Here is a 23957-nt window from a genome sequence, read left to right as displayed (position 1 = left end):
TATACCATGTGATGTCATGCTGAACAATTATATGGGGTAGCTGGTGTGGGTGGAGGGACCCACAGGCTTTCATTTTTTTCTGATTCTCTCCCCCATCCCAGAGAGGGACAGGGGAGGGTGAATGAATGGCTGTGTGGTGCTTAGCTGCCGGCCAGGTTAAACCACAATAGTGATTCTGTGATTCAGTGATGTCAATCTGCATCAAGCTTGCTCCATTCTTCAGTGATAAGACAAGCTCCACACTACCTTTATACAGATGTGTGGACATATATGACAGGAAACTTTAAAATAGTAAAAGTAGAGTAGAACAGGCCATTCTTGTATTGCTTGATGTGTAGTGGTTACGATCTAGCTAACCTGACTCCTAAGTGAAGAGTTCTTGAACTTCACTCTATAAGCTTTCCTCAGTTTGCATAGGTCTGTAACACAGGTGGAAGGTGGGTGGCACGTTAGTCATTCCATGGGAAAGGTTTAGCAAGAAAATAAAATAGGACACCTCTGAGATCAAAATAGGAACAGTTAACATAAGTGCAACACTGTATAATATTTTGTGAGGTAATTCAACTAGATAGAAAGCACAAATGAGACTTCCAACTAGCAAGAATATCAAATGGACTTTTAATGACACTTTAGTGTGCTCATTTAGTTCAAAAAACATCCTCAGAGACTGGAAAGTGGCCAGTGTAACACCGTTACTTAAATAAAAGACTAAGGACAGGATAAATTACAGTTTTGATAGTTCAACTTCAGTTACAAAAGAATAAATATTATTTTTATAGATCTAATGGAAAATGCAATCTAGTGCATGGAAAAATATAGTTCCTAAAGGAAGAGGCAGTAACTCTGAAGAAACATATTAATGGATTGTAAATGTTAAAGTATTTATAACTGAAACCCAAATAAAAACTGTTCTGTTTTTCAAGTTGATATCTTAAGCTACATATATTTTGAGGACAAGCAGAGTGTTGTCTTATGATCTACCTATCAGCAAAATAAAAGCAAAAATATTCAAAGTTATTTTTATGCAGAAGTGACAAGTGTGACACATACATATCTTTAAAAACATTCCAGGAGGAGAAAAAAAATTGAAAAAAAAAAAAAAAAAAAAGAGAAAAAGACTATTCTGTTGATTTAAATCAAAGAACATCTGAAAACTTGAGGTAATCAAATATCTGAGGACAAATGTACTATTACTAATTAATTCAAATTCATTATAAAGCCAACTATGCTAGGAAATAAGAAAACTATTTATATTCAGAACTACTTGGAAAAATATTTCATGCCACAAAGTTTATCTTCAGCTGATTGAATCCTTAGCTTTTAACTATAGCACTGAACAAATTCCTTTATTTCTTCAGGAAAATAAGGACAGTTAAGAAATTGTCACCAAACTTGATCCCTCTTAATGGCTGATCCCTTCAAGTAACCTGAAGTGGTTTTATGTACTTTTTGTAATAGGTTGTTTGACAAACTCAATCAGTTCAGTGTTCTAGTCTGTATGCTTACCTGAAGTAGCTAACCAAGATTTTAAGTCAAAATGGATAGAAAGGGGTTGAAGTGTATTATTAATTTATCCAAGGCACATAATTAACTGCCATTCACTGACTTCTACAGTGCATATCAATATCATCAATACAGCAAAAGAAAAAAAATAATCACACAGCACTAAGCAGCTTACAGATTGTTAATTTATGACTATGAAATTAAAAACACCCATCTATAATGCCCAGAATTGCTTGTCCTGCATGTCTGTTGAGTTACATGAATAACTCCCTCAAAAAGAAAAGAGAAAAAAAAAAAAGAGAGAGAAAAGAGAAAAAGAGAAAAAGGAAGGGAAGGGAAGGGAAGGGAAGGGAAGGGAAGGGAAGGGAAGGGAAGGGAAGGGAAGGGAAGGGAAGGGAAGGGAAGGGAAGGGAAGGGAAGGGAAGGGAAGGGAAGGGAAGGGAAGGGAAGGGAAGGGAAGGGAAGGGAAGGGAATACAAATTGGTTTTGCATCGTTTTTTATGAATAACATGTTCTGAGAAAATAAATAAATATTTTTTTTAACTAAAATAATGCTTACTTTTCTACTAACTTATGTTGGCCCAAATTATATTTTCAGGATTACAGCCTGAGCCTGCACAGAGGAATAAATATCAGGAAGCATGCAATTTCATTTCACTATCTCAAAAGTCACATTGCTAGTCAGAAATTCAACAGCATGCTATAAAAATGGGTTCAGAGGAAAAAGCTAATTCTGTAACCTGGAGTAGATATCCAAACCATTGTTTTATTAACTGTCATAGAATCGTGGACTAAGTATATGATACACTGCTTTATAAAGACATGTTGTGTTATATTTTATATAACTAGAGACTCCAGGGGAACTATTGTTCTATTTTGATTAAATTAAAATTAAAGGAAGAGGGAACTTTCATTTTAGCTCTCTGTGTGCATTAATTTTGAGGAGAGGTATCTTATATATACACATATACCTATACACAATTAAATTTATTACAGAATAATTTAATAGATTATATGGAGAACTTTGAGATCATATTTAAAATCCCAGGCCTAATGGACCTGTAATTGTAGATTTTCATGTTCCAACAAAATTCCACCTACAGCTCTTGTGCTCTCCCACTGCACTTGAAGGACAAGGACAACATTTACCCTCTTGTTGGGTAGATTCTTGTTGGGTAGATTCTGCTAGAATTCACACCAGATATCAAATTTACTGACTCCTATATTTGTCAACATTTCTAGAGCTCCCATGTATTCTAGAGCTTCCATGAGTATTACTCATCTCACCTGACATTTTCCCTTCCAATTCTCTACCTCTGTTCTTTTCTTATAGTGTTCCTTTTTAATCAATGGAGAAGGCTTCTCCAGACAGTAATTCATACAAACTTTTTCAGACGTATGCTTTGTAATGCATGAGATGATTAACCCTTTGAGAAGGACCTTTTTTTCCCCATGACTAAAATGAACATATAGTGTATAGTTTAATGCATTGGTTTTATGAGTGAAACTATGTGAGATAAATCCTCCTTTCCCACAAACACATAGGGGGATTTGTGGGACATAGGGGGTACATGTAAACAGTGCATGACAGAGTATGGGAAATTATGCTTGTTGCAATGACTCTGAGATAGAATTATTCAATACAAACCAATTTTGAATATTGAGGGTAGGGGTAGCCAGCTTTCAATGGATGACAAATAGCCTTGCAATGTTTTCTCTGTATACAATTCATGAGCACAGAAGTATTTATTACCTCACAGGTATGGTAAATAATTGGAGCAGTAAGGCTAACAGGCTAATAACTTATATACTCACTGATCTGATGATCTCTTCTGTACAGTGGTTGTCAATCATGAGATAAAGTAATGTAAGCCTTCATTGCTCCTCCACAATAACACAGTTGTGCTTCATAAAATTGGGACCTGAGTCACAAACAGATGAGCCTTATAAAAATAAGTCATAGGTTATAGACTCATAGACAGTCAGGTTTGTAGCTTTGAAGGCCATTAGCTGGCCTTACAGGGCTTTCAGTACAGAGCAACAGAACTGACTCCCCATAAATATGACATTCTGCAGGTATACATTTTCACCTGTTGTTGGCAGAGAATGTAATTTATGTTGATGTTTATCTGCCAGAATTGCAACCATTTGGAGAATTTCATGATTAGGAACAGCCCCCCAACCTCCACTAGTCAATTAGATTCACAGAAAGACAATCTCAGGCTTGACAAGTCTGGGTTCTCCATAGTCTTGAAAACACTTGACTTTCTTCTCCTTGTCGTTCTTCTCAGGAATTTCTCTGTCTGCACTTCAGTAGCACTTACCTAAGTTCATTGTATATTATGGAAGAAATAGGTAGAAATAGGCACAATGAGTTCCAACTGTTTACAGAATAAAGCAGACCTTGTGGGGCATCTTACATATTATGGATCTCTGAAAATGTAATATTAAAATACTCTTATGTGTAACCAAAAAGGAGCAAGTAGAATTGGTATGAAATATTAAGATCTTTAGAAAACTTGAGAAAAACAACAGCAGCAATAACAACAACAAAAACGTCATATTTCTGTATTGACCATTAAACAGAAATAATGTAAAAAAATCTGAAACTTTTAAAAATGCTTGAGAATTTTTAGTTGCATCACAGAGAAGGCAACCTCTCAAAACTTTTTAGCTCTTCTTGAAATCACTGAGGCTTCTACATGGCAAGTATTTGCAAGCTTAAGTATAAATCTATCTTTTGTGCATTAGCATTACGTGTATATGTATATTTGTATGTCTGCATATCCCTACATTTATCTACCGAGAATAAGTATATGCTAAGCTTTTGCTTAAGAGACAAACAAACAAACAAACAAAACAAACAAAAAAAGAGAAACAGTGATATGTGGAATCATTATTATGTTAATTAAGATCCTGTAAATAAATGGAATTTAAAAAAAAAATAGTTAAATAAGAATGTGTACCATTGATGCTTCCCTCATCAGAAGACAGAAGTAATACTCATTTGATATTGAAAACAATGGCAAAGGCTGCTGTACTGTGTTTTTCCTCAGGCCTGTTTCTTGTACCTTGAATTTTCTTGCTGATCATGAGATTAAACTGAAATCAGACGAGTCACAATAAATATTAGTTACTTTACCTATATTCTTTTCAATCAAAATTAAATTATATTTAGAATTTGTTGCCAAACATTAAACTTTACTGAGTCAGATTAACTTTTTATTAGCATATAAATAAAAGAAAAATTATAAGAAACATCACATCAAAAAGGGTGAATTGCTGGGTGTCCTTGTTTTGTCTGGGATAAAGTTAATTTTCTATTTAGCAGTTGACATGGTGCTGTGTTTTGGATTTAGGATGAGAATAATGTTGATAATACACTGATGTTTTAGTTGTTGCAGAGCACTGCTTACACTAAGTCAAGAACTTTTTGACTTCTCCTGATGTCCTGTCAGCGAGGAGGCTAGGGTGCACAAGAAGCTGGGAGGGGACAGAACCAGGACAGCTGACGTAAACTGGCCAAATGGATATTTCATAACATATGGAGTAGATATATCAAGACTCTAGATAACAGAAAATCCCAAGAAAAAGTAAGTTAAGTTTGTCATCAGTACTCTTTCAACCAACGCAATTACTAGAAAAGATTTCTTATTTAACTTGTCTTCCAGTGCCAGACACTTATATTGTGGACACTCCCCCCCCTCTCCCCCCCCCCCCCAAACAACAACAACAAACAAAACCAACCAACCAAAAAAACACAACTCATTAACAAATGACTCACTACAGTGCAAACTCTTTCTTACAATTACTGCTTTATTAGACTTGTTTATACGTGTTGAATTTGTATCTGCATTAGGTAGAAAAATAATAATAATAAAAAAGATAAGCTTTCTGAAAAAGGAAAGTCTAGCCTCTAAATATTCTTTCAGCATTTACCAATTGAGAAGCACTACATAAAAAGCAAAGAAAAGAAATGTATATGTAAGAAATACTTTTATATTTCATACTCTTCCATGAATCACTTCCATCATGCCATATCCTGAGAGAAACCTGTCTGAAACTTAGAGGAACTTACATTCCTGCTGCATGCTTTTCACTAAGCAATCACAAAGGTCATCTATATAAGTACATGGGAAGCCAAATGCAATACGAGTTCTTCACATTTGATGACTAACAGTCTAAACTGAAAAGTCGAAACAGCAGCAAATTATGAAAAGATATGTAGCAAAAATCTAAAAAAAAAATAAATGTTGTATATTTAATTTGTCCAGTTCCACCCTATTTTCAGAGTTTTCTTATTCTTAAATTTCCTACTTCATCTGTAATTACTAGTCTTTTCACAGCACAAATCTTTTTCTTATCTGTTTTTTATCTTCACTATTTTTACTAAATTCTTACCAAATGTACGTGTATTGTTTCTAAATCTTACTTCCACAGTGGAAATGCAACAGAATAATGCTGAGAACCTGTGAATCCTTTAAGAAACATAGTTCAAGATGTGAGGGATTTGCTTCACAGGATATTTTGCTTCACAGGATCCATGTTACTTGTGTGGTGGTGGAGTTGGAAGACAGCTTGGAGTGCCAGCAGGAATTCTCGTCTTTCTCCTCACACCCAGCACATTGCAGGTCAATTCTGTAAGTAACAGTAGTAAACAGGCTTGGATGACAAGGTATTTTGAGTAATTTCGTAGTGTGAAACTATAAGAGTGTGTGGAAAGAAAGAGAATATGGTTTACTACATCATTTTGTTGAGAATAAAAGAAACAGTTAATAACAAGCACAGATGCACAAACATTGAGGAGTAGGTCATAATGAAGACAATAATGAAGACCACAACTATTTGGCTGTGAAATTATGGGCCACTAAAGGAAATAGGCAGAGCCTTGCAAACTGATAAGGGATAGGAACATGGTTATCAGGAGTATTGTGGAATATCTGGAAGGGGTTTGAGGGACGGTGTGAAACATTTTAGGATATCATAAGAGGCCTGTGGGTCTTTGTAAAACATTATTTATGGGAAGCAGGGTGAGAGGTGTATCACAGTGATTTATAGAGGAGCATGGACATGTGGGAAAATGGAGAGAAAGAAGGATAAGATAAAAGGGGCTTGATGCACCCAGCTGACAGTCCTTAAACATGTCTGACAGAGCCTCGTGCCTGATCATCATAGCCTGGTGCTATCTATTAAAATTCCATTCAAAACTATTTCTTTTGTGTAATATCAGTCTCTGGTGTGAGTGCTGCAAGGTCTAAGCACCAGTGAATGGAGTACAGGCTGCAGGTCACAGGATGTGTAGATCTAGATCTATGCCTGTTCCTGTTCCACCAGAAGCCTCTCCACAGTCCACAGGGGAATTTCTGATCTGGTGCCTGGAATATCTCCTGCCCTCCTTCTTCACTGACCTTGGTGTCTGCAGGGCCAGTTCTCACTCCTCACTCTCTCAACTGCTCTGGTGCGTATGTGTGAGAGGTCTATGTGCCAACACCCAGAGAAACGTAGCCATGTTTATCTCTTCATAGAATCATAGAATGGCTTGGGTTGAAAAGGACCTTAAAGATCATCTAGTTTCAACTTCCTGCTCTGGGCAGGGTTGCCAACCACTACAGCAGGCTGCCCAGAGCCACATCTAGCCTGACCTTGAATGCCTCCAGGGATGGGGCATCCATTAAGCTCTCTGGACAATATGTTCCTGTGCCTCACCACCGTCTGAGTGAAAAACTTCCTCCTAATATCTAACCTAAATATCTTGTGTCTTAGTTTAAAAATATTCCCCCTTGTCCTATCACTATCAACACATGAAACAGGCATTTCCCCTCCTGTTTATGTGCTTCTCTTCTCCAAGATAAGCAATCCCAGTTCTTTCAACCTTTCTGCATAGGAGAGGTGCTCCAGCCCTCTGATCATCTTAGTGGCCCTCCTCTGGACCCATTCCAAGAGCTCCACATCCTTCTTGTGCTGGGGCCCGAGGTCTGCATGCATAATTCTAGGTGGGGTCTCACAGGAGCAGAGTAGAGCGGGACAATATCCTTCCTCTCCCTACTGGCCAACCCTTTTTTAATGCAGCCAAGGACATAGTTGGTCTTCTGGGCTGCAAGCATGCACTGTTGGTTCATGTCCAGCTTCTCATCCAGCAGGACCCACAAGTCCTTCTTCACAGGGCTGCTCTTGAGTTCTTCTCCCAGTCTGTATAAATACCTGGGATTGCCCCAGCCCAAGTGCAACACCTTGCACTTGGCCTTGTTGAAAATCATTAGGTTCTCATGGGCCCACTTCTCCAGTCTGTCCAAATTTTGCTAGTTAATTCATTCTTATTTACTAGGATACTTCAAGCTGGTCTATCTAGTGACTTAAAACTATTGCTGGACTAGAGAAAAAACATGGAAGAAGTTTCAGTTGCAAAACTAGTTAATTTATTTTTAAATTAAACAGATTATAGACTGTTCTAAAATAAAATAAAATAAAATAAAATAAAATAAAATAAAATAAAATAAAATAAAATAAAATAAAATAAAATAAAATAAAATAAAATAAAATAAAATAAAATAAAATAAAATAAAATAAAATAAAATAAAATAATGAACTCAGTTTTCCAGATGACTGTTTTTGTTATGATATATCCCTCTTCTTAGCCTTAATAGATAATGATTCCACAAACAAACAAACAAACAAAAACTGTACAATTTTAATGGTAGTTTAATATTTCAGAAGCCAGAGACAAAAAACATCAAAAAAGGGAGGACAAACTAATGAAAAAAAAATCACTTTGCCTTTCTCCTGACATTGATACAGATACATTCTGAACAGAACTTATGACTTTGACTGTTTTCCAACAGAAAAATTCTGTCTTCGATATCTCAGTGTTAACCTCAACAAGGCCCCAGGCAACCTGATCTAGTGTGTGGCAACCCTGACTATGGCAGGTTATTGGAACTAGATGATCTTTAAGGTCCCTTCAAACCCAAGCCATTCTACGGTTCTATGATTCAATATATTTGTGTTCAGAAGAGAACTGCCCTGGATATGTAGCAACTTCAAAAATCATCTAGAACAATTTTGGTACTACATAACAATTTGTACATGGTTCCCTGAACAACAGAAATAGTTTCAAAGTTACAGGCTTTAAAACAATGATGAAGATTGGAATAGACTGCCACAGAGTCCTGAAATGTAATTAGACTGTTTAAATATTCCTTTTTTTTTTTTTTTTTTTTAAATTAAATAAAGCTCTGAAAGCTCTGCTGTATTTGATGCCTAATAAATGCAGGAATGTAAGACTGATTGCTAAGGCCGTATTCTTGTAACTTAAGTAAAAGACTTTATTTTTTTTCCCTGAGATTCAATATTTTATTTGAAAAGTTATGATCTTTTTCATCCCATAGCCAAGAATACTATTCAGAAATTAGGATATGGTTATGCTTACTTCGCTTTGTAACCTACAAAGATCCAGGCTGAATCAACGTCCATTTCCAATTTTTCAAATAAATTATTTTTTTTGTATTAATCTCAGAAGACATCCAGCCTCTGATGTCTTTGAGCTCCATAAGACATTCAGATACTTCATTTGATGAAAAAATAGACCTCTAGAAATCTTCAGACACCAGAATACTGAATAGCATTATCTATCATGTTAATAATATTCCTTGAATGAAACACAAATGCTGATTCTGAATTCATTTTAAAATCACTGTGTCAATGGTAGAAAACATGTACCTTGTCATAAATTTTAAACATGGAACTTGTAAACAAGACCACATGTTTTCTACACGTCCAGTATCATATGCAATTTTTTCTTTAAGTAAAGTTGAATGGCAAAAATAAGCTTCTTAAATTCCCGTAAAGGCTCGCAACAAATGTTTTAATGTTTTCCAACATGTAGAGCTGACATCAGTTTCAATCTACTCCTATTTAATGAGTACGTGTCATGGTTCCGCTCGAGTGGGCAGCCGAGCTCCACCACAGCCGCTCTCTCACTCCCCCTCCTCAAAGAGGAATGGGGAGAAAATATGTGAAAAGGGCTCAAGGATTGAGATAAGGACGAGAAAATCACGCAATAATTATTGTAACGGGAAAACAGACTCGGCATAAGGAGATAGTAAGATTTATTGCCTACAACTAACAAGCGAGAGAAGTGAGAAAACAAAGGAAAAAAAAAAACAAAAGCACCTTCCCCCCCCATCCACCCTCTTCCACCTCCTCCCCCCGAGCGGCGCAGGGGAACGGGGAATGGGGGTTATGGTCAGTCTACAGCACTTCTTCTCTGCCGCTCCTTCTCGGTCACTCTCGTCCCCTGTGCTGTGGGGTCCCACCCACGGGATGCAGTCCTTGATGAACTGATCCGGCGTGGGCTTCCCACAGGCAGCAGCTCTTCCAGAACTGCTCCAGATATGGGTCCGTACCACGGGGTCCATCCCTCAGGAGAAAACTGCTCCAACCTGGCTCCCCTACGGGCAGCAGCTCCTGCCAGGTCACCTGCTCCTGCATGGGCTCCTCTCCACGGGCTACAGGTCCAGCCCGGAATCTGCTCCGGCAGGGGTCTTCCACAGGTGGCAGCCTCCGTCGGTGCAGGGCCACCTGCTCCACCGTGGTCTCCTCCACGGGCTGCAGCATGGAACCCTGCTCCAACGTGGTACTCCATGGGCTGTAGGGGGACATCCTGCTTCACCATGGTCCTCACCACAGGCCACAGGGGACTTCTGCTCCGGCGCCTGGAGCACCTCTTCCCCTCCCTCTTACACTGACCTTGGCGCTGTTCCTCACTCCCTTGACTCTCCCGGCTGCTGTGTGGCGCAGCGTTTTTTCCCTGTCTTAAATATGCTCTCACAGAGGCGCAAAACAACATCGCTTATTGGCTCGGATCTGGAAAACAATGGGGCCCTTCCCAAACATGGGGCAGCTTCTAGATCTTTCTCACAGAAACCACCCCTATGGCTCCCTGCTACCAAAACCTTGCCACGTAAACCCACTACAGTACTCAGTGAGTAGGAATATGAGATGCCTCCTTTAGGTATCTGACAAAGGATATAAAAGTCTAATTCTGACACTTTCTAAAAATGAAATGTTAACTGCTTTGTTTAGTCAAACATTTTGATGAAGGCAAGTGCATTTCACAGAAGAAGAATAGAAAGATGATTCTAAAAAGTTTATTGCTTGGTATGAAGTAAGACACTAATCATTAGAGCTTAGAGATATGATTTAGTGGAGGACTTGTTAGTGTTAGGTCAGAGGTTGGACTCCGTGATGTTGGAGGTCTCTTCTAACCTAGATGATTGATTCTGTGATTCTGATGTGTCTTGCATGCAAAGACATAGAACAAGGGGTACAGATCCAATTCAGGTAAAATTGTAGTCAGGTGACATACACCTCATGTACATATTTTAGAAAATGATAGCTTTTGTCACATAAACAGGAGTTTTAATATTAGGAGAATTCTTATTCATTTAATATTGTCTGAAATGCAGACTGGTTTTGTAAATGTAAATCAAGTGGAATAAACTTACATATCTTTCACTTTCAGATACAATAATATGTATGTGTTCACAGAAAACAACTGGGCCACCATAAAATAAGAATAACTAATAAAATGCAACAATTCCTGGAGAAGAGGAGGCTCAGGGGTGACCTTATCACTCTCTATAGGTACCTCAAGGGAGGCTGTAGCGAGGTGGGGGTTGGTTTGTTCTCCCACGTGCCTGGTGACAGGACAAGGGGGAATGGGCTTAAGTTGAGCCAGGGGAGTTTTAGGTTAGATGTTAGGAAGAACTTCTTCACTGAAAGGGTTGTGAGGCATTGGAACAGGCTGCCCAGGGAAGTGGTGGAGTCACCATCCCTGGAAGTCTTCAAAAGACGTTTAGATGTAGAGCCTAGGGATATGGTTTAGTGGGGACTGTTAGCGTTAGGTCAGAGGTTGGACTCGATGATCTTGAGGTCTCTTCCAACCTAGAAATTCTGTGATTCTGTGATTCTGTGAATACTCAATTCTCTTTTAGCACAGAAACTTCAGTTATGTGACATAGACTGCAACATTAGTTGAAGATACTGTTGGCCTAACTGAAGACAGAGGAAAACCAGGACAGTCTAATTTGATTAGAATTAGTCAGAAGAAAAATAATTGTGACAGATTTGAAGTGTTATGCATGTAGAGAACAAGAAATATTTGTCCACTTTTCTACCATTTAATCTCCATTATGTACAATCTAGACTTGCTTCCTTTATCTGTCCTTATTCTATTCCTTCCTTCCTTCTTTCTTTTTTTCTTTCTTTCTTTCTTTCTTTCTTTCTTTCTTTCTTTCTTTCTTTCTTTCTTTCTTTCTTTCTTTCTCTCTCTCTCTCTCTCTCTCTCTCTCTCTCTCTCTTTCTCTCTTTCTATCTTGTCTTGTATGTTTTTATTCTCTTTTTATTACTTTTATTTATTTATTATTTCTTCTATAGCAACTGTCGGACTTTCAACTTTAAAGTTCTCCTCTGGTCAAGTGTAGACCAAGCATTAATGGATTTTAGTTACTTAGGTTGTTAGTGCTGTGGGAAGTCTTACTTTAGAGCTGTTTTGGAAAACAATACCACTTTCTCTTGTTAGATGCTTACTGTTCATGCCGTGAATTCCTTAGACTTATTTGGCTTTCAGAAATGAACTTTATCCCAACACAATGGAGAAATTTATGTTACCAACACTTGGTTGAATTTCACACTATGAGTTCCAAAAATTATATTTGCTTTTATCTCTTGGAAGCTAAGTAAAAAAATAAACTCTAGAAATTGAGATATGACAAAAATAAATATAATACTTTTCCAGTAAGCTATTTAAGTAAAACTCTCATGGGTTTTCTTTCCTAAGAATTCATTCAAGACTTCTGAGAAAACTTTTCTATTAAAATGTCTCTATGCATTATTTGGTTTGCAACCCATTCATTTGGAGAGAAAACAACAGAACGCTGAAATTAGAAATACAGAATTAACATGCTAAATGTGTGGGATTTTAACTTCCTATGTATAATGGAATAGGAACATCCATATTTCACCAGATGAAAGTGGTTGATGAGTCCTTTGGTGGCCTTTGAGCCACCACTTGGAATTAGCTTAGTTTAGTGTATCTAATCCAATAAATATTGTAGCAGATAATAGGCCCAGGTGACTCAAAAGAACATAAATGACTCAAAATATTTATCATAAAATATGAAATTATTAAAGAAAACACTTGCAATGAAAGCATGATTCTCTTTATTAACGGCGGTTAGTTCATGTCCTGAAGATATAACATTTTGTAGTCTTTACGTCTTCAATGAGTCTCCCTGTTATGAGTGAGTCTGGAATGACTCTAGATGTTCTTGGATGGATAATATTTTAGAGAACTTTTTATAATTTCCTTTTTGAGTAGTCTTCAGGTTGATATAAAGTGTGTAACATGAACAAGTTTTATTCCTGAAAAATTTATGCCTGAAAAATTATTGTTAATAAAATACTTCTTGCCTTAAGAAGTTGGATCAGTTCTGAGATCTATAAACAAAACAAAACATGCCCTTAAAAAGCTCTTTAAATATAAAACAAACAAACAAAAAAGCCGTCATTACTACAAAGTGCAGTGATTAAGATTAGCAAAGCAAATGCTACTTGGCAAATGCTACTTGCTACAAAGCAAATTGCTACCTGGCAATTGGAATTTTTCTTATGAGCCAAGGAAAGCTAGTTGAAATTATTTTCTACTGTCTTATTTTTTGATTCTCAAAAGAAGGTTATGCTCTTTAAGGCATTCTGAAAAACAAACAAACAAACAAACAAAATCAGCATGGCTTACATTCTTATTTATATTATGTGAGTAGAGGAACAGAGCTGTTTACAAGAGAGCTGCAGAACCTGACCCTTTCTGGAGACCACTGTTTCAACTCACTTTCTTGCCAAGGAATGAAAATCTGCTATAATGATACCATTTTACAAGAGACCACTCTTTGTGAGATCCCGCAGAATGGAGGGATTTGCTGGCACAGATTCTGGGGCTGAAATAACAGCCACATTTATTACTATTTCATACTCAGGGGACAGTTACTTAATGATATGGTATACACTGTGAATGTCTACATTTCTACACTACAAATGTCCTTTCATATAAACTATTTATATGAAAACTTGATGGCAGAAATTGTTTGAGATACACATATATATACACTGCTTTGCTCACTTACAAGTTATCACTTCACTAAACTGGGCACCCTGTCCAACACAGCCAGCAGGCTAACAATATATCTTTATTAGATTAATGTAATCAAACAGGAGAAAATGTTGTAAGTAGGATGTATTCAGAACACGTTGATTTACACTAAGGTGTACATACATGTACATGTATGTCAGATTTCCCCATAGAATCCCAGGGATAAACACCACTTTTTTTTTAGCATCAACTGAAACTGAATTATATATTTCAGGGGAATGTTTTGAGTTATCTTAAGCTTAAAAAAGGTAAGAATTTGTGTTTTATGCTGTTAGTTGATTTTTCTTTGTGACATTCTCAGTTTGTAACATTTTACCACCTTCCATTTTCTTTGAAGTGTGATAGGCCTTGAAGAATAGGAATATTAAGAGCTGCTAAATAACATTAAAACATGGAGAGCACTCCCCACCATGTGAAAGACATCCAAATGCTATATTCCACAAGCATTTTTGTGGGTCTAAATTCATTATCTGTTAAATGCTAATCAATAATTATTTTCTCTTGAGCAAGTGATAAATATATACCCACAACTTATATCACTATACATGTATTTAATTGATACAGGATAAAAGTAATAAAATGTTAAAAGATACTAAAAACAAAAATGCATGGATAATTTCACATATAACAGGAAAATGTCAAAAGTAAAGTACTACAGGAAGTCATAAATTTATAAAAGATTTGAATCATAGAAATAAAATATAACTCTTAAATTTATTGTTCTTAAGATTTATGTCTAGTGTTCTTGATACCCTTGTTCTTAAAGAATTAGTGAATATGTGTAAAGACTTGGATACCATCAAATTTTTAAAACACGTCTAAAACATATCAAAGAGATCATACCTCAGAATTTTGAAGATTTTTGTAGGTATGAGCATCTAACTTTCTTGCTCTCAGAAAAATAAGCAAAACCTTGGGATTAAGCCTAGAAAAAAGTCTGACCAACCAACCAAAACAAACCCCACCTACAACCTAAAGCAAAAAAAAAAAAAAAAAAAAAAAAAAAAACACAGCAGGAAACTAAGAAAACTGTGTTTTTCTAATTTAAGTTTACATCTACAATTCTTGCTTAAATATATATAATCTTTGTATATACGAACTGGTAAGAAGGTGTTACATTATTCTTTATATGCAATACTTTTCTGTGTTAAGGAATTAAAAAGTGTATGAAGCATAAAGTTATTCACCTTTTAATATTCTGACAGAATGTATTAATAAGCCAATGTATGAGGAAGACCAGCAATGTGTTTCACGATTTACAAAAAAATATGGAGATAAAGCACTTCTATTTTAACTGTTTACAAAAGGAAATCAAATGAATACTCTATTTTATTAAGTTAAATTACTGTTTATGAGTTATCTTAAGCATAAAAAAGTAAGAATTTGTGTTTTATACTGTTCTTAGTTGATTTTTCTTTGTGACATTCTCAGATTGTAACATTTTACCACCTACCTTTGAAGTGTGATAGGCCTTGAAGAATAGGAATATTAAGAGCTGTTAAATAAGATTAAAACATGGACAGCACTACCCACATACAAAATGTGCTACTCATGCTTAGACATTCAATAAGCTTCAGTAAAGATTTTTTTTTTACACCAGTCTGCTTACAGCTGAACTTACAGATCAACTTACAGTTGAATACCTGTAAAACTCACATGGTCTTTTTTGTTTGTTTGTTTGTTTGTTTGTTTGTTTTGTTTTGTTTTTACCATATCACTGCTGTAATTGTAGCTACATGACAATTTAAAAATAACTTTAGTAGACATAACTTTAATTCAAGCCATTATTTCTGTTTTTTAATACTGTAATGAATATCTTCGTTAACACTCATTGATGATTTTCTGTTTAAACTATGTATCTGTAATACTGATATTTGTTCAGAGATTCCTCTGGGGCTTGTATAGTATATACATTGCTAAATGTTTAAGTGGTACATTCTTTTAAAAAATTTGAAGCCATTTTAGTTCTGATAGTAATGCTCATTATGACATTTTATTATTTTGATTTGTCTCATTGTGAAAGTCATCATGTATTTTCATAAGGCATTCTAGAATAAAGCTTGAAAAGTGAGCCAAAGTCCCCTTGTTAAGGGGCTTCTTCAAAGACTGATTCAAATATAGACAATGCCATCATTTCAGTGATTTACATCAATAATTTGCTGAAGTTCAGGATTGAGCTATATGGCTAAAGGATTTACAGTTTAATGAAGGAGTGTGTATTGCATGTAAGGGCATCAGGTTTGAAGGATTAGAGGAAAGTGTTTTTTGATAAGCACATTTTCATCTGTCAATGTAAAGGGACAGGGAAAGGTTAATGCCTTTGACTTTCCTAATAGGTTTTCTTTATGAAGTCTGTGACCTAAATTAGTTGTATGGGAAAATCTAGGCCAAGTAATTTGGGATTTATTAGCATACTGTCTTTATTTGGTTTGATTTTTTTCATCCTTTCATGCTTTGACTGTGGCCTTACCCTAGATTCATCACCTTCATAAGGGCAATCCAGATATCATCTCCCGTTGGTATATGCACAAAGGAAAAAGATTCACTCGTTCTGAGATGGTAAAATGCATGTCTTTTCTGTTACTGTCACTGTAACATGGGTTCAGGACACAGAAGATAACTCAGAAATCCTTGTGTTTTGTTTTGATGATCACTGATTTTTTATTAAATTTTCAGCTTCTTTAAAGGCTCCACATATAGCTAATATGGCCTATAAAATAGCTAAAGTACTGTGTTTACAAGTTTTATATTACTCTCTAGCTTAGAGGAATTCAATTTTTCTAGTTTTATGACACAAACCAGACCCTGAGTTGAACCTTATTCCTATTAATCTATCATTTATAATAATTGCCTAACTTTTGACTTAGCCTATCATCACTTTTCTGTCTTCCATTATGTCCTGTATTAAAAGAAAGTCCAACAACTTTGTTGGACACAATATATTGCCCTCGGAAATCAAGCCTTACATACTCTATTAATTCCTAAATTTTGATTGGGTCTATCTTAAATCTGAAGAAACAATCTGGTTTTGAAAAGAAATATCAGATGCAGTATAAAAACACTCTGTACAAGCTGATAGACATCAAAACAAAATTGTCTCTAGATCAGTATCTTTAGTGACTGACCCTGGAAAGCTTGGGTTGTTTCAGGAAACTGTCATAATGCATATTTTAGAGTTAGTAAATTCAACTGTTGATGTTATACTTTGGGGGAAAAATTTCAAGGGGTTCAGGCCCTTTATCTTCCATTTAAAAAGTAACAGAGTCACTGACCTTTGAAAGTCCAATACAGAATATTGTTTTATATACAGCCAAATCATTTTTAACTGGTGTTTTACTGACAAAAAGTAACAAAGTGTTTTTGCAGAAAGAGCGAAGCAACAAATACAGGAAAAAGAATGAAGGAGGCAGTTCAAGAAAAAAGAAAAAGGAAATAATATATAAGAAAAAGAAGGAAAATATGCGTATGGGGAGAACAGAGAAAAGCCTCTATCAAAGGATTATGGAATATTTTTAGTGTATCTACTGTGATACTATTGTTCTGGAGTCAGATGCATTTTCCTTCCTTCTTTCCTTCCTTCCTTCCTTCCTTCCTTCCTTCCTTCCTTCCTTCCTTCCTTCCTTCCTTCCTTCCTTCCTTCCTTCCTTCCTTCCTTCCTTCCTTCCTTCCTTCCTCCCTTCCTCCCTTCCTCCCTTCCTCCCTTCCTCCCTTCCTCCCTTCCTCCCTTCCTCCCTTCCTCCCTTCCTTCCTCCCTTCCTCTTTCTCTCCTTCTCTCTCTTTTTTTTTTTTTTTCCTTTTATTTATTTATTCCCCCTCTCCCCCCAAGATGTCTCAAGACAAAACATGGGAACATGCCTAGATTGGTTTTTAATGTGAATCTGGCCAGACTAGTTAAAAGTATGAGACCTGTAATTGTTAATCACATTAATCCGTGACTTTATGTCACATAGTTACTGTCAATATATAAATAATTATCCTTTTGAATGAGCTATGACTGAAATTTTACCTTAAATGTTTCTGATCCTTAACAATTATATTTAAAATTGTGTTTCAAAGTTTGCTGTAACTTTTTTTTTCCCTACACGAGTTTTATCTTTTGTACTTTTCATCATCCATGCTTTCCTGATATTGCCTATTTCTAAGAGAACTAGAGAACAAGAAATTGAATTTTTTTCCCATTAAATATGTTTGCCTGGCAGTCAGGAAAAGTACACTTGAATTAAAATATTTTTAAAGGATTTATAAATACTTTATTTCTTTACCTTTAATATTTTATCCCAAAGTATGTACAAAATTTGTCACATGACAACAAACACGATTTTGTATCTTGACAATTCATTGAAAAGTTCTTAATTGCCTTCAACAACACTTTAGTGGGCTTTAAAAAAAAAAACAAATTGTTGTAAAATGGAGGTAAATTAGTCATTTGATGTGTCAAGTTAATGTTATCTATGTTGTTGTGAATTCCCAAGAGATAGAGTGCTGAGCAGCTAAACAAAAACAATATTTTACAAATCTGATTGACGTCTGTCAGAAATCTCTCAAGGGATACTGCCAGCATAATTTACCAGTAAAACAGATCATTTCAGGACGATATTTAGTCTCTTTTGAAAGCTGGAAGTATTGAATCAACAAACTTTTTTTTTTTTTTTTTTTTTTTTTTTTTTTCCCCTCATGGTGACCTGATTAGTTTCCTTATTTAAAATGCAAAACTTAAAATGAGATTGTCCTGGTTTCAGTTAGGACAGTTAATTTTCTTCCTAGTAGCTGGTAGAATGCTGTGTTTTGGCTTAGGATGAGAAGAGTGCTGATAACACCCTGATGTTTTAATTGTTGCAGAGCAGTGCTTACACCAAGCCAAGGATGTCTCAGCTTCTTGCTCCATCCTGCCAGCAGGCAGGCTAGGGGTGCAACAAGAGCTGGGAGGACACAGGCCCAGAACAGCTGACTGAAACTAGCCAAAGGTGTATTCCATACCATCTGACATCATGCTAAGCAATATATAGGGGTGGCTAGCCGGGGGAGGAGGGTTGGACTGCTTGGGGGTTAGGCTGGGCATGGGTCAGCGGGTGGTGAGCAATTGCATTGTGCATCACAATGTACACATTAGTAGTAGGAGTACCATTATCATCATTATTGTTATTATTATTTTTGCTATTATTATTTTATTGTCTTAATAAACTGTCTTTATCTCAACTCATGGGCCTCATTTTCCCATTTCTCTCCCTCATCCCAGAGAGGGAGGGGGGAGGGTGAGCAAATGGCTGTGTGATGTTTAGCTGCCCTCCAGGTTAAACCACAACAGAGATACGGCTGAAAACCAGAATAGTTTTGATGAAGCCAGTCAATAGAATTTTGGGAATCTTTTAATTAAATATAAAACTAAAATCAATGTAACAAGGAATGTCAGAAGCTGAATAAAATGGTATGAGAAATACTTTTAATTAAAAGATATTTTGAGTTAGAAAAAAAGGTCATTGGTGCTCTCTGGTTGAATAGCATTACAAACTTTCTTTTTACTTTTTTTTTTTTCCCCTATAATTAATTACAGGTCTTATGACATTCATAGGACTTTTATTTTACAAAATATTCCAAAATATTTAAATCTATTTGTAGTGACTAAATTACCCTGTATACAGGGTAAAATTGGGAATAGAACATGATCCTATTCTTTTCATAATAGTCATGTGCAACTCGAAGTGTGATTCTGTCAATACAAGACATGTTGTAATACATGTAAGTTGCTGTGATGATAGCCATGATTGCCTCTGATCATTATCTTTAAAGCTCATGGGAGGTATGTTCACTCTTCCATTCCATCAGCATTAGAAATTCACTAATAAGATAGATTGTTTACATATGTGTGTGTGTATGTGCAGATGCATATACTTTAAATAAGACAATACTTAGACAATACTAAATAAACAGTGGACACAATTTAAAATCCAGGTTAAAAGTTATTTCTAAGAAAAACAAAGAAAGACTTCTTGCTGCTGTAACATCTAACCTTTCATATAGAATTTTGTATTACAAAGTTTGGCTAAAAAGTAGGACTGATAACCAAAAAAGTCACATTTTGCTTTGAAACAAGTATTGTATGGTCCTGATACCTCTTGATGAATCTCACTTTCCTATAAACCATAACAAACATACTATAAATAACTAGATAATTTATTCTGTAAATAACTAGATATTCTAATTTATCTTCATATTGGTGAATATAACTTTAACAGCTTGCATGACTACTTATACAGTAGGGAATTTTTCAAAATTAATATGAATGACAGAATTTAGCCAAGAGAAATTCACGTAATCTATTCCCAAAAGAAATCTCAAGAATATTAATTTTTCCTGAAGTAGAAGGTCAAATGAAAACAAATCTATTACTTTCATTTCTGCATATGTTTCCAAAACTTTCTGCAGTTTTCTGGATTGATTAAGATGCTCTGCTATTTCACAGCTTTTTATGAGTACACTGAGTCTGGGTTTTAAAAAGTGAATCACCAGGTAAAAATACTTGTCAGTTTTATATATATTTTAATTTTAATTATATATATTTTAAATAATATTATTTAATTTCATTTGGGATTGATTCTGTTATCCCAACTGCCTGATGTGACCAAGGTTAGGAGGAAAAATATCAGATTTTTTTTTTTTTTATAAGTTATCCTCTAAAAACAAAGAGATAGAAGCCATTTCAAGCTCTTTTTTTTTGTCCAAAATTTATTAATAGTCTAGAACTAGTCAGTGATAATATTGAACTGATGCATACTTCACAGACATCTTAATGGGATAAATTTATGCTAGTTACCTGGAGTTTATACAAAATATAAGGATCTGTGACGATGATTGCGAATTGGGTTACTAAATGGAAAATTGCTTAATGAGCTAATAGTCATTAACAGGATTCCACATAACGTCAAGGGAGTGAATGACCTATCAAAGAGATACTGTAATTTTCACAGAGGTAATGACAATTAATGAATCAGAGCAACAACGTCAAGATTGACTCCTGAAAACCTTAAGGAACAATATTTTTTTTGAGGGCAGTGAGGGAGAAAGTTTTGGATCTCATAGGATCCCAGTAGATCCTTCAGAGTAGGGACTGGAATTAAAAACTAAACTGAACTAAACAAAACTAAAATAGCATAAAAATAAGCATAAACTAGCATAAACTCAACTAAATTAAAATATAAATTAAACTAAATAAAATAAAATAAAATGAAACGTGTTTTCTTTCTCCAGGTGCTGTTCTTGCAAAGATGAAACCTAAGAACATAAAAATTACATTTTGGCCAAAGTGGGGTCAAATCACCTTTGTAAATCACCTTTCTACTCTAAAAAAAAAAAACAGTTAGAAAAGAAGACAGGGCCCTTTAAGAAGATCATTTTTGACAGAATGATATAAGTGCAAAAAACATTAGTTTTTTGAACATCTGAAAAAAAAAAGAAAAATAATATCTGTAAAAAAGTGTAGCTAAACTTGTAGTGGAACTCATAGAATAAGAAGTATTCGTTCCACAATAATAATATTGTATATTCTGATTATTTTGGAATAATATTATTTCAAAATTGAAAAAAAATATGTCTATCGGAAAGAGGAAAGTTATTCCAGAATACTTGTATACTGTTATATTTTCCTTGGATAGGAGAAAATTCTCTCAGACTATCCATGCACAGAAATTGCTAAGTAAATACCTTGCATGATATCTTTTGGCTTGTCTTTGAGGAGTTCTTTCACTTCTAAATTGAAGCAATAATTGTAGCTAGATTGTGAGATTGAGATTGTAGCTACAAACCAGGTAATTTGCAAACTCAGTTGTTATAATATTTTTATGTTTGCGTATTCATATTATGGAAACAGTTTCTGTTTCAGCAGATTTTTTTTTTTTTTCCTACAGCTGATACAATAAATAAAAGCAAATGATTTCTAAAACATTTGAGATTACAGTCACACCACAGTCCAATTCTTTTGACAATATATCCTTGGAACATAGGGAATGCGATATTTTTCAAGACAATATGACGAAGTGCAAGACACTGATAATTGAATTATTTCAGCAGCATTATATCTACTTTAACCTTTCAGAAGATCTCAAAAGTAAATGAGAAGCAGAAACTAATTTGTTGTATATACGTCTGACAACCTTTGGACTACTTTTCTTCAGTCTTTTGGATTTATTTTAAATTTCTACACTGGTTCTGGTATTTGGAAAAGAAATAAAAAATAATAATATAAAAAAAAAACCTCTATGTGTACTCTGTCTAAATAAGATTTTGGAGCTATGGACCTATTTATTCCCTTTAATTATTTTACTTTGTAGATTCTCAAAGAGTTTGAGAATGCGCTGAAAGAAAATATCCTAGAGAATGATTTTCATTGTCAAAATAAATAAACCTACATTTGTAGATTATATGTTCTCACTGCTATGAATATGGAAAAGCTTTTTATTTTTAAATATTTCTGTTTTTGCCACTATCCCAGGTTTTATATACTGCTATCTATCTGCCTCAGACAAAGAAGAGAAGACTCTTTCCAACACCCTATAATTTTTTCTGCCTCTCCCTGGCAAATAAAGAGGTTCACTTGCTGAGGCCCAGACCAGTAGAGCTGATCAACTAAGAGAAAAAGGCAGAACTGCAAATCATAAGAGGACATAAAATCTCAAATATATATACATTTGTGTAATATATATATATATATATTTATATATATAATGACTATATAGGTGCAAGATCTAACCAGAGTATCTGAACAAGTTCAACTGGCTATAACATTGCACCTATGTTTAGTAATATGCACAAGTAGTCAAGTTGACAGTCATTTTTGAAATTAAATTTCTTAAATATTTTCTTTTTTAGCACCTATTGTTCTAGGTGCTAAATAAAATACATATTTATCATTTCTAATCATGGGTTCCCAGTTTCAGTTCAAGGAATTGTTCACTATCCATTTACTTCAGGTAGGACAATAAACATTTTATGTATTTGAAGATTTGAAAATTCAGGGAGAAATGTTAAAAGAAATTAAAATGGTGAGTCTACCCTCAGGAAAAAAATAAAATAAAATAAATAAATAAATGAATGAAAAGAGAGAGAGGGAGAATTGGATGTAGCAGCATCTTTACAAGAAAGCAAATAGAAAAAAAAATGTATGGAGACGTAACCAGAAATGTTTTTTTTTTTTTTTTTTTTTTTTTTTTCTGCTCTTGCATTGAAGGGAAGCATTGAAATATATGGAGAGAAGATACTGAAGTTCTTTATAGCACTTCAATAACTATGGGGAGATTTATTTGATTTTTTATATTAACTAGAAGGGAGGACACCTGGAAAACGTGGTCTGAAGGAATTTAAATAGATATTATTTTTTTTTGTAAAACTTTTTTTTTTTTTTAATTGAGGAAAAAAAAACAACACACACACCACCAATGTAACAAGAATTTCATATACATTCACTGAAATTAACCAATCAAAATATATTGTGATTATATTTATGTAAGTTTGATGCTTTGGGAAGTAATACACAGCAAGCACAGACTGAAAACTTTTTCACAGCGAGATGTGTAAGGGAGCAGCAGGAATAGGACTAATCCAGCAGGAATAATCATAAAAAGGCAGCCCAGAATCCAGAGTGATAATAGAGGCAGGGCAGTAATGGTTCAGAACACTGTCTAGTCCCACAGCAACTAAGCAGGGTGAAGGGAGCAGAACTGGTGATAGGAACAGTCAACAGTCCAACAATCGTCAGGCTTTCTAGCCAATGTAAAGATGTCAGGTTCAGGTCATCCAAACCATCCAAGGATCAGCAGACACTTACAGCACATCTCAGGCCAGGACATCTCAGGCATGGAGGCATGAACCTGAGCTGAAATGGGGTTCCTGGGCCATGTGGAGAGGGTATGGCTGGGCATTTCAAGGTAAGGTGTTCATTAACATTAAGGTGGCTGTTAACAGCCTGTAAGTGCACTCAGGGTCCTGATACCATCTCAATGATTTTTTTTTCTTTTTTTTTCTTTTTTTCTTTTTTTTCCAAAAGAATGAGATAATGAATAAATTCATTTGATCAGACAGGTTTTGTGATGTTTGGCTGTATAATATTCCTTTCTCAGTCATTTCCAGTGTACCCTTCCACTAGAAAAGGAAAGTTCAATGTGCATAACCACAAATAAGAGCTTCACCTTCGTTCCGTTCGCACAAGAATGTGTGACATTCTTGTCACACTTGTTCCTTGTGATATTTTTCTTCAGAA

The sequence above is a fragment of the Aythya marila genome (genome assembly GCF_965140915.1).
Source record: "Aythya marila genome assembly, chromosome: 3".
NCBI classification, from domain to species: domain Eukaryota; kingdom Metazoa; phylum Chordata; class Aves; order Anseriformes; family Anatidae; genus Aythya; species Aythya marila.
The sequence above is the reverse complement of the archived record's forward strand: the minus strand, read 5'-3'. Positions refer to the sequence as shown.